Below are 12415 nucleotides of genomic sequence, written 5' to 3' on the forward strand. Positions count from 1 at the left end.
GAGACAGGGTTTCTCTGTAGTTTTTGGTGCCTGTCCTAGAACTAGCTCTTGTAGACCAGGCTGGCCTCGAACTCACGGAGATCTGCCTGCCTCTGCCTCCCAGTGCTGGAATTAAAGGCGTGAGCCACCACCACCCGACCCAAGGTTCCTTTTATAAGAGATATTTTCAAATAAGAATGCTAAAATAGAGTGAGTTGTGCTTAAGGCCTAAGCAGACATGATCTTCGAGTCTAACCTGACTCCTTTACAAGGAGCCAACTGCAACACCCTGGGGCTCTCACATGCACCCTCCCCTTTTCCAGCAGTCCCTGTGGCCCTGGGCTTCACCTCAGCAGTGGCAATCCCATCAATGGAGTCTCAGGCTCCACCTTGGTGTCACTTAAGTCACCCTTTGAGAGGGACCGTCAAAAGCCCCCAAATCCTTTCCATGGCTACTATAAACATACTTCATCAAGGGGCTGGAGAGACGACTCAGTGGTTAAGAGCACTGGCTGCTCCTCCAGAGGACCGGGGTTCTGTTCTCGGCACCCACATGCTGACTGACAACCACGTGTAACTCCAGTTCCAGGGGATCCAACACCCTTGTCTATGCTCCATGGGGCACACACACACTCAGGTTCACACATATACATATAAATAAAAATAAATAAATATACCTAAAAATTTTGAATGGGCATCATCGTGTGTATCTCTTGAGGAACACACACTCACACTTTGGGGGATGTCTTCTGCTTTTCCTACACACCCCTGGGCTCACATTATCCCCCATGCTGATATCTGTGTTAAAATCCCTTAATAAACTCCAACTTTGCTTTTTACTGGCTCATCATCCTGCGTGGAGGAAGGTAGCCTGCCCTGACTGTCCACAGCAGGGGAACAAGAGAAAGCAAGGGCCTGGGGTGGAATTCCGCAGGTGGCTCAGTGAAGGAGGAGTCAGAAGGGGAGGCCTGAGCTCCCAAGCTCCACTCAGGAGCTCAGAGAAGTTTCCAGCACTCTGCTGGGGGCCAGGCCATATACTCAGCCTGAACTAAACAACGTCCTACACTGGTGTCAAGCAAGAAGCCCCCAGAGAGTCTGTGCAACCGTTATCCAGTGGTTCACGGCAGATACAGTGAGCCCTGACTGCATGAGGGGCGCGTGCCGGAATCAACACCATAGCACAGGCTTACACCCTCTACCACTCATGATCCAGGACATGTGTGTAGTTGCATGAAGTCACATGTACACGAAGCACGCAGCTGTGTTCCGAAGGACCAGCCAACGCAATGACCTTGAGAAGACTGTTTACAACAGAAAGACGGGAGTCCTGCTCAGAGAGTCACCTCGTACATGTCACCCACCTCCTCTGATTCTTAGTCCCCTCTCTGTGGGTGGGAAGAGGCTGCCTTGAGAGTCTAAGGAAGGAAAGGATGTGGCGCCCAGCCCAGCCACACAGAGCTCCTGGGCTGGCACCGAGTTCACTGGCCTGGAGAGAGATGTACTCCCCCCAAGCTGGTAGAAGGTTGCTGGGTCAAGAGGATCCCAGGCAGGCTGGTGGGGTGGGGGTGGGAGGCAGGCATCCTTCCTGAGGACTTGTGGGGGTTGGGGTAGTGGCATGTTCAGTGGTTGGTTCCTGGCCTGTGTCCTCAGGTCACCCAGGGCCGTACCAAGCAGGCTGGCCTATGCCCAAGAGCTTGTCCCAGTCTTGCCTGTGATGCAGATGGTGGGCCGCTTGCGGAGGGAAATCCCCAGCTAGGTCTTCAGGGCTTTTTATCTGCATGAAGCAAGGTTATGAAGGGACCTTCCTCTATCGGCTGGGAGGGGTGTTCAGAGGGCTGGAGGGAGCAGGGACCCCAAGCTTAGGCAACGCATTCCCCAAGCTGGATGGAGGCCATGGGTAAGTAGCAAAGCTCTATCCGGAGCAAGTGCAGAGTCCTTTGGGAACAGTCATCTCTCTGGACTTCTCCCTGGGTCCCTGGGAAACCAGAGCCACATTGTGTCACACACATCACTTCCGGCTGGGCCCCACTGAGTCTCCAGGCTTCGTGGCTCCCCTTACTAAGCGGCAGCCACAGAGGACTTCCCTCCTGCTCTCTCTCACTGCCTCTGTACCCCAGAACTTCCTCACTGCTGAGCCCTTGCCTGGAATGCTGTTCCCTTTGGAAGCCAGGCTCTGCTCGCCAGGGCCTGCTGGAGGCTGTTTCGGGTCAAGTCCTGGCCCCAGGTTTGTGTATGTGACTCAGTGTTCTTTTGACCAAAAGAGCCTAAACACCAGGTTCCAGTGGAGCTGGGCCTCTCCCAGTTGGCAAAAACACACCCGTGATACCCTTCTTCCTGGCAGCTGAACAGGCTAAGTCACCCCCTGCTGACCCATCCCCCTCATTGGGCACTTGTTGAGCAGTTAGCTAGGGGATTCCTAAGGGACCTGGAGGTGTGGGTGTGGTCGGAACCGAGGAAGTAGAGAAGGAAAGGAGATTCTGGTTAACAGCAGGGAGAAAGCAGGAGGTGAGAAAGCAGGGGCGGGGGGCGGCACGCCAGGGATGAGGACAGAGCGCGCAAAAGTACTGAGCCAGAGGAAGGGCTGCTGGTGGGGGAGAACTCAGCACCTCACCGTGGTATCTGTGGAGCTGAAATTAAAGCGTGGTCCCAGGAGTGACACACTCCGTCTTTCCCACTAGGACCGTATGTTGTTCGCTCCGTTGCTGGCAGAATTTGAATGTAATGGATCGCCAATGTGTAGTAGCCAGGAACTGACAACTGACTCCCAGGGTGCATTACTGCAGGAAGAGCTGGCCATGAAGAGGCTGAGATCTTTGGGCACCTGAAGGCCTTGGTGTGGGCATAGGTGTCCTATGCTGGGAGCAGCTGGCATGAGTAAGCAAGAGAGGGGAGGAACACCCCAAGAGTCCCACCAGGAATGTTTGTGGCCTGTAAAATAAGAGTATAAGATTTTTTAGGCCCAGAGAGGGTCCTGTTCAACCTGAACAGGGAAAGAATGAATCTGGTATGGCCTAGCACATTTCCCCCTGCTCCTGTGTGCCCACGGTCTGCCACAGACACCACACAGTAGGCGCTGCTGAGATCCCCTGCTCCTGTGTACCCATGCTCTCTGCCACAGACACCATACAATAGGTGCCTCTGGGATCCATGTCAGATGGATGGACCACACAGAGCTGTCCCATGGTCCTGTCCACGGTAAAAAAATAAACTTCGCTGGGCAGTGGTGATGCACGCCTTTAATCCGAGCACTCGGGAGGCAGAGACAGGAGGATCTCTGTGAGTTCGAGACCAGCGTGGTGTACAAGAGCTAGTTCCAGGACAGGCTCCAAAGCTACAGAAAAACCCTGTCTCGAAAAAACAAAACAAACAAACAAACAAAAAAATAAACAACCCAAAAAAACAACAACAGAAAAAAACCTTACCTCCATCCCAGGATGGTAACTAAGTCCACGGGGCCTGGAAATCACAGTCCTGACTGTGAAGGGGGAGCTGATGTGCACCTGGGGTCAAGAGGCCGCAGAGGACCAGCAGCAGGCGCCTCTTCCAGAAACAGCTGACCTTGACCTGTAGCAGAGAAAATGCTCTGTGCTCTAGATCATTCTGTTGCTGTGATAAAGCACTCCGACCAAAAGCAATCTGGGGAGAAAGGACGTTACTTGTTTATTTATTATTTTGTTTATTTTATTTATTTATTTGAGATGGGGCTTCTTCATGTATCCCTAGCTGTCCTGGAACTCTTTCTGTAGACTAGGCTGGTCTCAAACTCACAGAGATCCACTTACCTCTGCCTCCCTAGTGGTGAGATTAAAGGCGTGGCTAAGAATTAAGGTATTTGACCCTGGAGTGATGGTTAAGAGCACTTGCTGCTCTTGCGAGGTCCCAGGTTCATTTCCAAGGACCCACATGGCGGCTCACAACCATCTATAACTCTAAGTCCAGGGGATCTGATGCCCTCCTCTGGCCTCTGCAGGCATTACACTCACACAATGCACATACACACAGGCAGGCAAAATATTCATAGACATTAAGTCTGAAACAATGAAAAGAATGAAGAGACGTGCATGCCCTCCTTTGAGCTACCGGAGTATAATCCCCTGGGAAGTGAGAATTGGGAAAGAGTTCCTGGTTATGTACATTAAGATGGGAGCTGTGCTGGCCTTCCCAGGTCCCTGCCAGCTCCTAGCACGCGACAGCAAGGCGATATTCTACAGCAGAGCAGAAGAGGGAAGCTGCATGCCTTGGGTCACTTTTTCTGGAAGGGTTACCCTGAAAATAGGAGTGTAGCTACCGTGGCTTGCTGTGTTCACAGCTGACCAGGCCTGGACCCTGATCCACAAGGTAGAGGATAGATTCAGTCTGGAGCCCTCTGGAAGACACAGACTCATTGATTTGTCCTTGTGGGGACCCCAGGCTGTGGCCCAAGTGGGGTCACACCACACTGGAGCTCCTCTTCACTGAATTGTGACCACAGATGAGAGCTGCTTTGAAGCCGAGCTGGTGTTGATTTGTAATAAGAGACCACTGCCTGGGCCAGAGAGAGAGCTCGGCAGTCACGATCTGTGCTCTGTTGTGAGGACTGAACAGATCCCAGCACTTAAACTGTGGAGCTCACAACTACCTAAAGCTCCAGCTCCTGGGGATCTGATGCCCTCTTCTGACCACTGTGTTCTCCTAAACACATACATGTACACACACACACACACACACACACACACACACACACACTAATAAAATTAAACCTAAGAAAGTCACCTGCTAGTCATGTGCAGTGGCTTAGGAGGCAGGAGTTTTACTGTTTCAAAGCTGTCCTAGACTATACAGCAAGACTTTGTGTCAATAAACAAAAATGTGGGTGGTGGCTCTACAACAGAACACTTGCCTAGCACGGCGGGAGGCCTGGGTATCATCTGCAGTGCTGAAAAGAGGAATGGGCAGGGAGGCAGGTGCGTTAGCAAAGGGCTCGTCCAGCAGGCACGAAGCCTGTTTCAGATCCCCATCACCGTATAAACCAGTATGGCGCCCTACACCCCTAGTCCCAGCCTAGGGAGGGGGAAACAGGAAGAGCAGACGTTCAAGGTCATTGGTCATCCTCTGCTACACTTTGAGGCTAGCCTGGGCTATATAAGACTGTCTCTAACCAAAAACAAAAACACTAAAAAGGAAGAAAAAGAACGAAAGGAAAAAGTTGGGCGTGCTGGTTCACACCTGGAACTCTAGTGTCTGAGGCAGAAAGACCACTAGAGGCCAACCTGGGCTAATGTGTGTTCTAGGACAGCCTGAGCTACATAGTGAGCTCTTGTCTCACAAAAATAAGCGGGGAGGGAAAGAAGGCAGGCAGTTTAAATTTGAAAAACTGATGCCCATCGCAGCTCTGGCCTCAGGAATGACCAGATCCAACCATTTCATTTTTCTTCTACTTCCCCAGCTGGCCACCTCTTGAGATTCTGGCCCAGTCTCCCTGTGGTCCCAGTGCTACTGGCGGGCACTGCACTGCCAGGAGAGTCTATGGAAAGAGTCGCAGCCTCTGTCCCCATTATTTCTCCCAAGCTGTGTCCCCAGGGTTCTCTTGGGCTAGAAACCCGTATCTGAGCCCAGCCCTCTGGGGTTCTGTTCAGCCTGGCCTGGTCACACACAGTGACAGGGAGACCTGTTGGTGACAGGTGGATTAAGATTCTACTGGAAAGAGGACACCCTGTTTTGCCTTCTGGATACTGACAATGTGCTCAGTAGGCTAAGCCTGGTCTCCTATGTCCCAGGACCCCAAAGGATGGCTCAGAAACTCCAGGGACCCCAACTGTGCCAGCCATAGTCCAGCCTCCCATCCAGGGCTGAGCGGGCACCGCCGCCCTGGGAGGCTGCTGGCTCCTCTGCGCTCCACAGGGACAAAATAAATAAACCTGATAAACTGGTATTTATGCCACAGCCTGGGGCAGCCACAATTCACTGGGCAAATATGGTCAAAACTCAAGTCCACAGACAACCAGGCTGTCACACAGGGAGCCCACTGCATCTCCCATGGGCCACCTCTGACCTCTCTCAGGACACTCCCAGGAGCAAAGAGTTGACTTGTACTCTGGCTCTGTGGGCCAGACATGAGCTGCAGCCTCCCCCCGCACCGGGCAGACCCCAGAGATGAGCTGCAGCCCCTCCCCCAGCCAGACCCCAGGGATGAGCTGCAGCCTCTCCCCACTGCCCCCCCACCCTCCACCCCCACCCCCCAGACCTCAGAGACGAGCTGCATGCCCCGCCCCCGGGCAGACCTCAGTTATGAGCTGCAAGTCCCTCCCCGGGGCAGACCCCACAGATATCTCAGGTGAAGAACCAGCCTTCAAGGGTGAATTCAGGAAGCAGATGCTGCCTGCTTCAGATTATGTCCAGGACTACAGAATGGTTTAAATTATTTGTTTGTGACTGGGTCTCACTTAGCTCAGGCTAGCCCCTGCCTCCTGTGTGCTAGGATTGCAGAAGTGTACCACCACGCCTGGCTTACACAGGGCGGGGAATAAACACAGTCCCCTGTGCCTCTATGCTCTATGTCAGTGCTCCACCCACGGAGCAGCCATTCCCCCTCGCTCCCCACTCCCCAGCCTCTAAGTTCTTTGGAAGTGAAGCCAGCACTGGAGGCTGGCTTGTCTTGAGGGGCCGGAAACACCCTACCTCCACTAAGCTCAAGGTTCAGGATGGAGAGAGAGAGAGCAACTGAAGGGACTTGGGACCACACCAAGAAGCTTGCCCAGCAGTGGGAAGAAGAGGGCAGGAACCACTGGGGCACTAAGCACAGAGCTAAGCGCATATACAAAAGCGCTGTGGGCAAGGGGTGCTTTGGCGGGGTGCCATCCTCCACAGACTTTACTGAGCACCAAGTGTGTTCCAGATGGGGCCCTGGATACTAGAGTGACAAAATTCCCTTCCTCCCTACTGGGATCACAGGATCCAGCAGAATCTGCTCCCCAATATGCCCTCAGGCTCCTAGGCTTCCCAGTGCAGGTGACTTGGTGAAGAAGGGCCGGCAGAGACCTCTCTCAGCCCCTCCTCGAGCCCACCACTAAAAAGCTGGTGTCCGCACACCCTGAGCCAGGATCACTCTGCAGGTAGTCTGGGTGGGCTCAGGTGATGATAGTTTTGTGTGTGAGACTGTCTGAGATCTCATTCCATCCCAACGCAGTGTTCCCATGCACACAGCAGGCTGTGCCCGTTTCCCAGACAAAGCTCAATATGGGTGTGACATGCCACCTGCCTGCCACACCCAGGCCCTAGGTCCCCACCCCAGCTTCTGTAGCTTGGGGCTAGAAAGTGCCACCCTATTGTTGTTTTTGACCCTCAACCAACCAACCCTTCAACCTGGCCTGTCATTCCCCTTCATAAATTTTTTTTTTAAAAATTTCATGTGCATTGGTGTTTTGCCTGCATGTAAGCCTGTGTGAGGGCATCAGAAACCCTGGAACTTGAGTGACAGACAGTTGTGAGCTGTCATGTGGTGATGTGGGATTCCCCTCTGTATGTAGTGAATACCACTGGTGAGTAAAGAAACTGCCTTGGCCTGTTGATAGGGCAGAACTTAGCTAGGCAGGGAAAACTAAATTGAAAGCTGGGAGAAAGAAGAGCAGAATCAGAGAAGCCATTGAACCGCCTCAGAAGACAGATGTGCCGAAACTTTGCTGGTAGGCCACGATTAATAGAGATGGGTTAAAGTAAGATGTTAAAGTTAGCAAATAAGAAGCTAGAGATAATGGGCCAAGCAGTGAATTAAATAATATAGTTTCTGTGTGGTTATTTAGGGGCTGAGCAGCTGGGAACCTACAGTGGCCTCCTCAGAACAAAGTGGTGCTGGGAACTGAACCCAGGTCCTCTGGAAGAGCAGTTAAGCCGTCTCTCCAGCCCCAGTTTCCCAAAGATGACCTCTTTACTCCTGGTGTCTTTCCCACCAGTCACAGGGGACACCCCCTGCTCCTCCAGCCCAACCTCAGGACATTTGCAGGTGCACTGCCTGCACTCCTCCCTGGCTACACCCAGAAGTGAGCAGCGAGCCTCTCTCCCATCTCCCTCCCTCTCTCCTTTTCTCCAGGCACTTACCTCCTCTCTTGACAAGGTTCTCGGTCATCCAGTCATCCCTCAGGAAAGCACAGTGCTCTTTCAGGAGGAGATGGCACATTCCTCAGGGGACTTTGAACACGCTGCCACACTGTGCGTGCTCAGAGATGATGTCTGTTGTTCTTCGCTCCCGAAGGCTAATGTGAAATACTCTCCACAGAACTGGAAGCTGCCCCTGGGTGACTCTGGGGCTCATCACCTGACGTCAGTGGTCAAGAGGACCCACTGTTTCCCTGAGCCAGCCCTTGGCCTCACACAGATGTGGTCAGCTGACCAGTAAGAGATGGGGAATGGCAGCCTTCCCTGAACAGCTATGCAAAACCTGGCTGCAGGAGGGGCTCAGCCAAGCTGGTGTGTGTGTGTGTGTGTGTGTGTGTGTGTGTGTGTGGTGTCCTTGTAAGTTCTGCTAGAGAGGCAGAAGGCAGAGTCCTGCAGATCATGCTGAAAGCTTCAAAGGAGGAAAATATTAGCCCTAAACAAGAAATTACTGTCTAGAAGTGAGCCATTTGGGTTGGCTACCAAGAGGGATCCGTGTGCACACGTGTATGTGTGTGGTGCTGGAGAGGAAATCCAGGGTTTTGCCATACCCATCCTAACACTGAAGTGCATCCGAAGCCCTCCAATGTGGGGTTCTAAGATACTTTATGACTTTTGTGTACTGTCTCCTCATTCCAGAAGGTTCTTTTCTGTCCCCCCCCCCCAGCTGTATGTTTCAGTTGCTATATAAGGAACTCCCCCAAACTTAGTGTTTGTGGCTTAGTGTTGCACACTCCTTTGACTCAGCACAGGGCCTGGCCCTAAGTACAACTCCTGCGTCCTGTGTGGTAGGAGGCTGAGGCAGGAAGATCTCAAGTTCCAGGACATAGCCTGGGATACAGAGAAAAGCTGTTTCAAAAACCTAAGAATGTAAACAGTCAGTGTCTTCAATCTCTACACACAGACATGCACAAAAATTACCCCATTGCTTCTCTATCAGAGTATGATTATCAGGAGCAGGTGGATCTCTGTGAGTTCGAGGCCAGTATGGTCTACAAGAGCTAGTTCCAGGACAGGCATCAAAGCTACAAAGAAACCTTGTCTCAAAAAAACAAAAAACAGGGCTGGAGAGATGGCTCAGCGGTTAAGAGCACTGACTGCTCTTCCAGAGGACACGGGTTCAATTCCCAGCACCCACATGGCAGTTCACAACTGTCTGAAAATCCAGTTCCAGGGGATCTGACACCTTCACACCAATGCACATAAAATAAAGTTAAGTAAACCATAAAAATATTTTAAAAAAACAACAAAAAACAAAACATATATTAAAAAACAACAACAAAAAAAAAACAACAAAAAAAAGTTGTACAGAGTGTGATTATCTGTACTGCAATTGACATGTATTCATTTATTTATTTAGTCACATTTCTTCTGAGACAGGGTTTCCACTCTGAAATAGACAGGCTCCAAACTCCAGACCGGTCTCAGTCTCTTGAGTGCTGAGATTATAGGCTTAAGCTACAATACCCAGATTCTAGCAGGACTATCTCTATCTATAACTTTGAATACCTCTATTCTTAAAACCCTCTAAAAAGGCCCCCATTGCCAGGCAGGGGCCAGCAGGTGGCACCCAGGGTCTTGCTGGAGCTGGGGGTGGGGTGGTAGGGGCTCCCCGTCTCTGCTCTCAGCCCTCTTCGCCCGAGCACCCAGGGATAGAATAACAGGCTGATAAGCAAAGCCTGACTCTTATCAGCAGCCCCAGGAGGTACTGGAAGGGCCAATGCCACCGCCACCACTGCCTGAGGTGTCATCGAGACAGGGAGCTCTGGGGAGCTGTATCTAGACATCCAACCTGTTGCCTGGGGTCCTCGTTCAGTGTTTACATGTCTGAGGAAAAACACCAGTGTGACTCAGCAGGCAGAAAGGGCCATGTGTGGGGGTGACGCCCAGATGGCTGTGGGTGAGGTGGAAGAGATGGGGCAGTGACCTGGTTCTGCAGTCTTATGTGGCCAGATCCAAGGTGCTTGGGTTAAATCCAACCCAGTCACTCCAGCACTCTGGCAGAACCTAAACACAACTGGATTTCTCGGCCTGAGCTGCCTATTTGGCACAGCGAGGGTCAACCCACCATGGGGAACCAGGGTCCCAGGGAGATGTCAGATGCGGAACCCAGAAGTTCCCAGGCTCCAATGACAGCCTGAGGTCTGGAGACATAAGTCTGAAGCTGGTGGTGTGGCTGTCGTAGCTGGAAATGGGGGTCCTTTCTCTGGGGAGCAGAGGCTTGAGCTCAAAGGGTGATGTCACAGGAAATGGGGTGTTATTCTTCCTCTGACTGCTCAGTCTTTCCTGGGGCTCCCAAGCTGAGTGCCTACCTCACATCAGACCCTGCTGGCTGCCAATTCTCCCCTTTCTGTTTAGGAACTTGGTAATGAGCCAGTTTATAGGAGATTTAACTGTGGTTGGGTCAGCTCTCCAAGGGCCAGGAGGGCTGCTGGAGCTCCAGCCCTCATGTTCAAGGTCTAGAGTGGTAGAGCCCGATATGGCTTCAGCAGCGGCCCTTCTACTGCATCCTGGCTGCAGTAGGTCCTTGGGAGAGAGGCCTGTACACTTGGAAGAACGGAGGCACGGCAGGGGACTAGCCGAGATGCTCCACCTGGCACTCATGGGCACCAGCTGGCCAGTGGGTCACAACACAGAGGTATAGGAAGGCAGGAGCTGAAGCCTGAATGAAATCACTTGCTCTGTCCCCAAGCCAGCTCCCCTCGAGAGGGCTGTCTGTCACACTGCCTGGGAGGGGTCTCAATGAGAAACTGAGGCCGCTGAAGCAGAGCCAAAGGCAGCTACTCTCCCAACCCTGACCAGTATTACAACTCTGCCCTAAGGATCACGGGGGATCTATCCCTGAGGACCAGTCTCTAGTGTAAAGGGAAGCGGTTGGTCAACAAGACCGTTTGGTTCCCAGCTCTCCTTGCCTACCCACTGGCAGAGACCTCTTCCTCACTGAGACACTCAGGGTTATCTGTTCCTAGCCTGTTTCCCCCAGAGGAGTCCCTCTTCCTCCTGGAGTTCCAGAAGGCTCATGTGGTTCTTTGTGACCCAGACAGGGCCTACACCCATGCCAGTGACTCACAGCAGTGGGTGTCCAGGGGCAGGGGGCCCACTGAACAGGGTAGCGGAGAGATGGAGACTATGCAGTCGGTCATGTGGCAACTGGACCTTAGTTAAGCTTTGGGTTCTGGGCAAATATGGTGAATGACGCTCAACTGAATGGTCCATACAGGACAGCGTTGGGCTGTGTCTCTCTTATCTGGGCTGCTGCCCCTCTGCATTTAGGCCAGAAGGAAAAGCTGCAGCAGAGAGTGGCAGCTGGCTGTCCCTGCACAGAGAAGGTCCAGCCCAGGGCCTGAGGTCCCCTCCTTTGTCCAGTCATCCAGACCCCCCCCCCCCCCCAGGTCTAGCTTCTCCCTCAAGTGACTCCAGCTCAAAACTGTAGCTGAGTCTCTGCTCCAGAGGCCATGGTCCTCACCTAACACACAACACAGATGACACACACAAACCCTCTTCATACTATCCGGTATGTCTGGTTCTGGGGTGTGTGTGCACATGAACAGGCGTGTGTTGCTTTGCAGACGTCTGTGCAAGTGTACATTTGAGCCGAGTCGGGTGTGCGTGTGGAGTTTTGTGTGTATCCCTATGACTAGCTGGCTGAACCTTTATGTGGAGGGCGAGCACACTAATGTGTATGCAGTCTGTAAGCATTTGCTTGCACAGGAATGCGCCCGGCCATCGGCCTCCTCTGGGTCACACTGTGCACCAGGTCTGTGCTGGAGGCTAGGAACAGATTTCTGGGACAGAAATCCTGTCCTTGGGAGGTGAAGCAGTGAAAAGCCCTGTCCTGGGACAGTGTGGGCTCTCCTAACCTTTCACCATGCTGCACCAGGGACAGTGACTCCCCACTTGCCACCTGTACCTGGAGACATCCCATGGGAGACCCCTGTAGCAAGAGCAGCAGCTATCCTTGTAATTATTGATGGCAGTGTGGCTGTGCTGATGGCACTCAGCCCGTCGTGTCCCTGGCACAAAACAGCGCCTATTGCTCTCCTAGGTTTGCCCTGTTTAGAGCCCTCAATCCTAAGACCCAGGAGGGCATTATCCAGACCAAGGGGCCTTCCCTGAGGGCCTGCCCCTGTGGCTGCCACCAGCTGATAGAGACAGGAAGTATGCTGGCTTCACGTGGCCTTCCTGATAACCCTGGCAGTGCCCGCCACCCCTCCCTGGCCCCACACACTTATCAGCAGCAACAGATGTCAGCTGTGGTTAGGAGCCCCCACATTGACCTTCTGACCCTTTAGTGTTTGCAAACTGACAC

This window comes from Myodes glareolus, chromosome 10 (genome assembly GCF_982192425.1).
Source record: "Myodes glareolus chromosome 10, mMyoGla1.1, whole genome shotgun sequence".
Lineage (NCBI taxonomy): Eukaryota > Metazoa > Chordata > Mammalia > Rodentia > Cricetidae > Myodes > Myodes glareolus.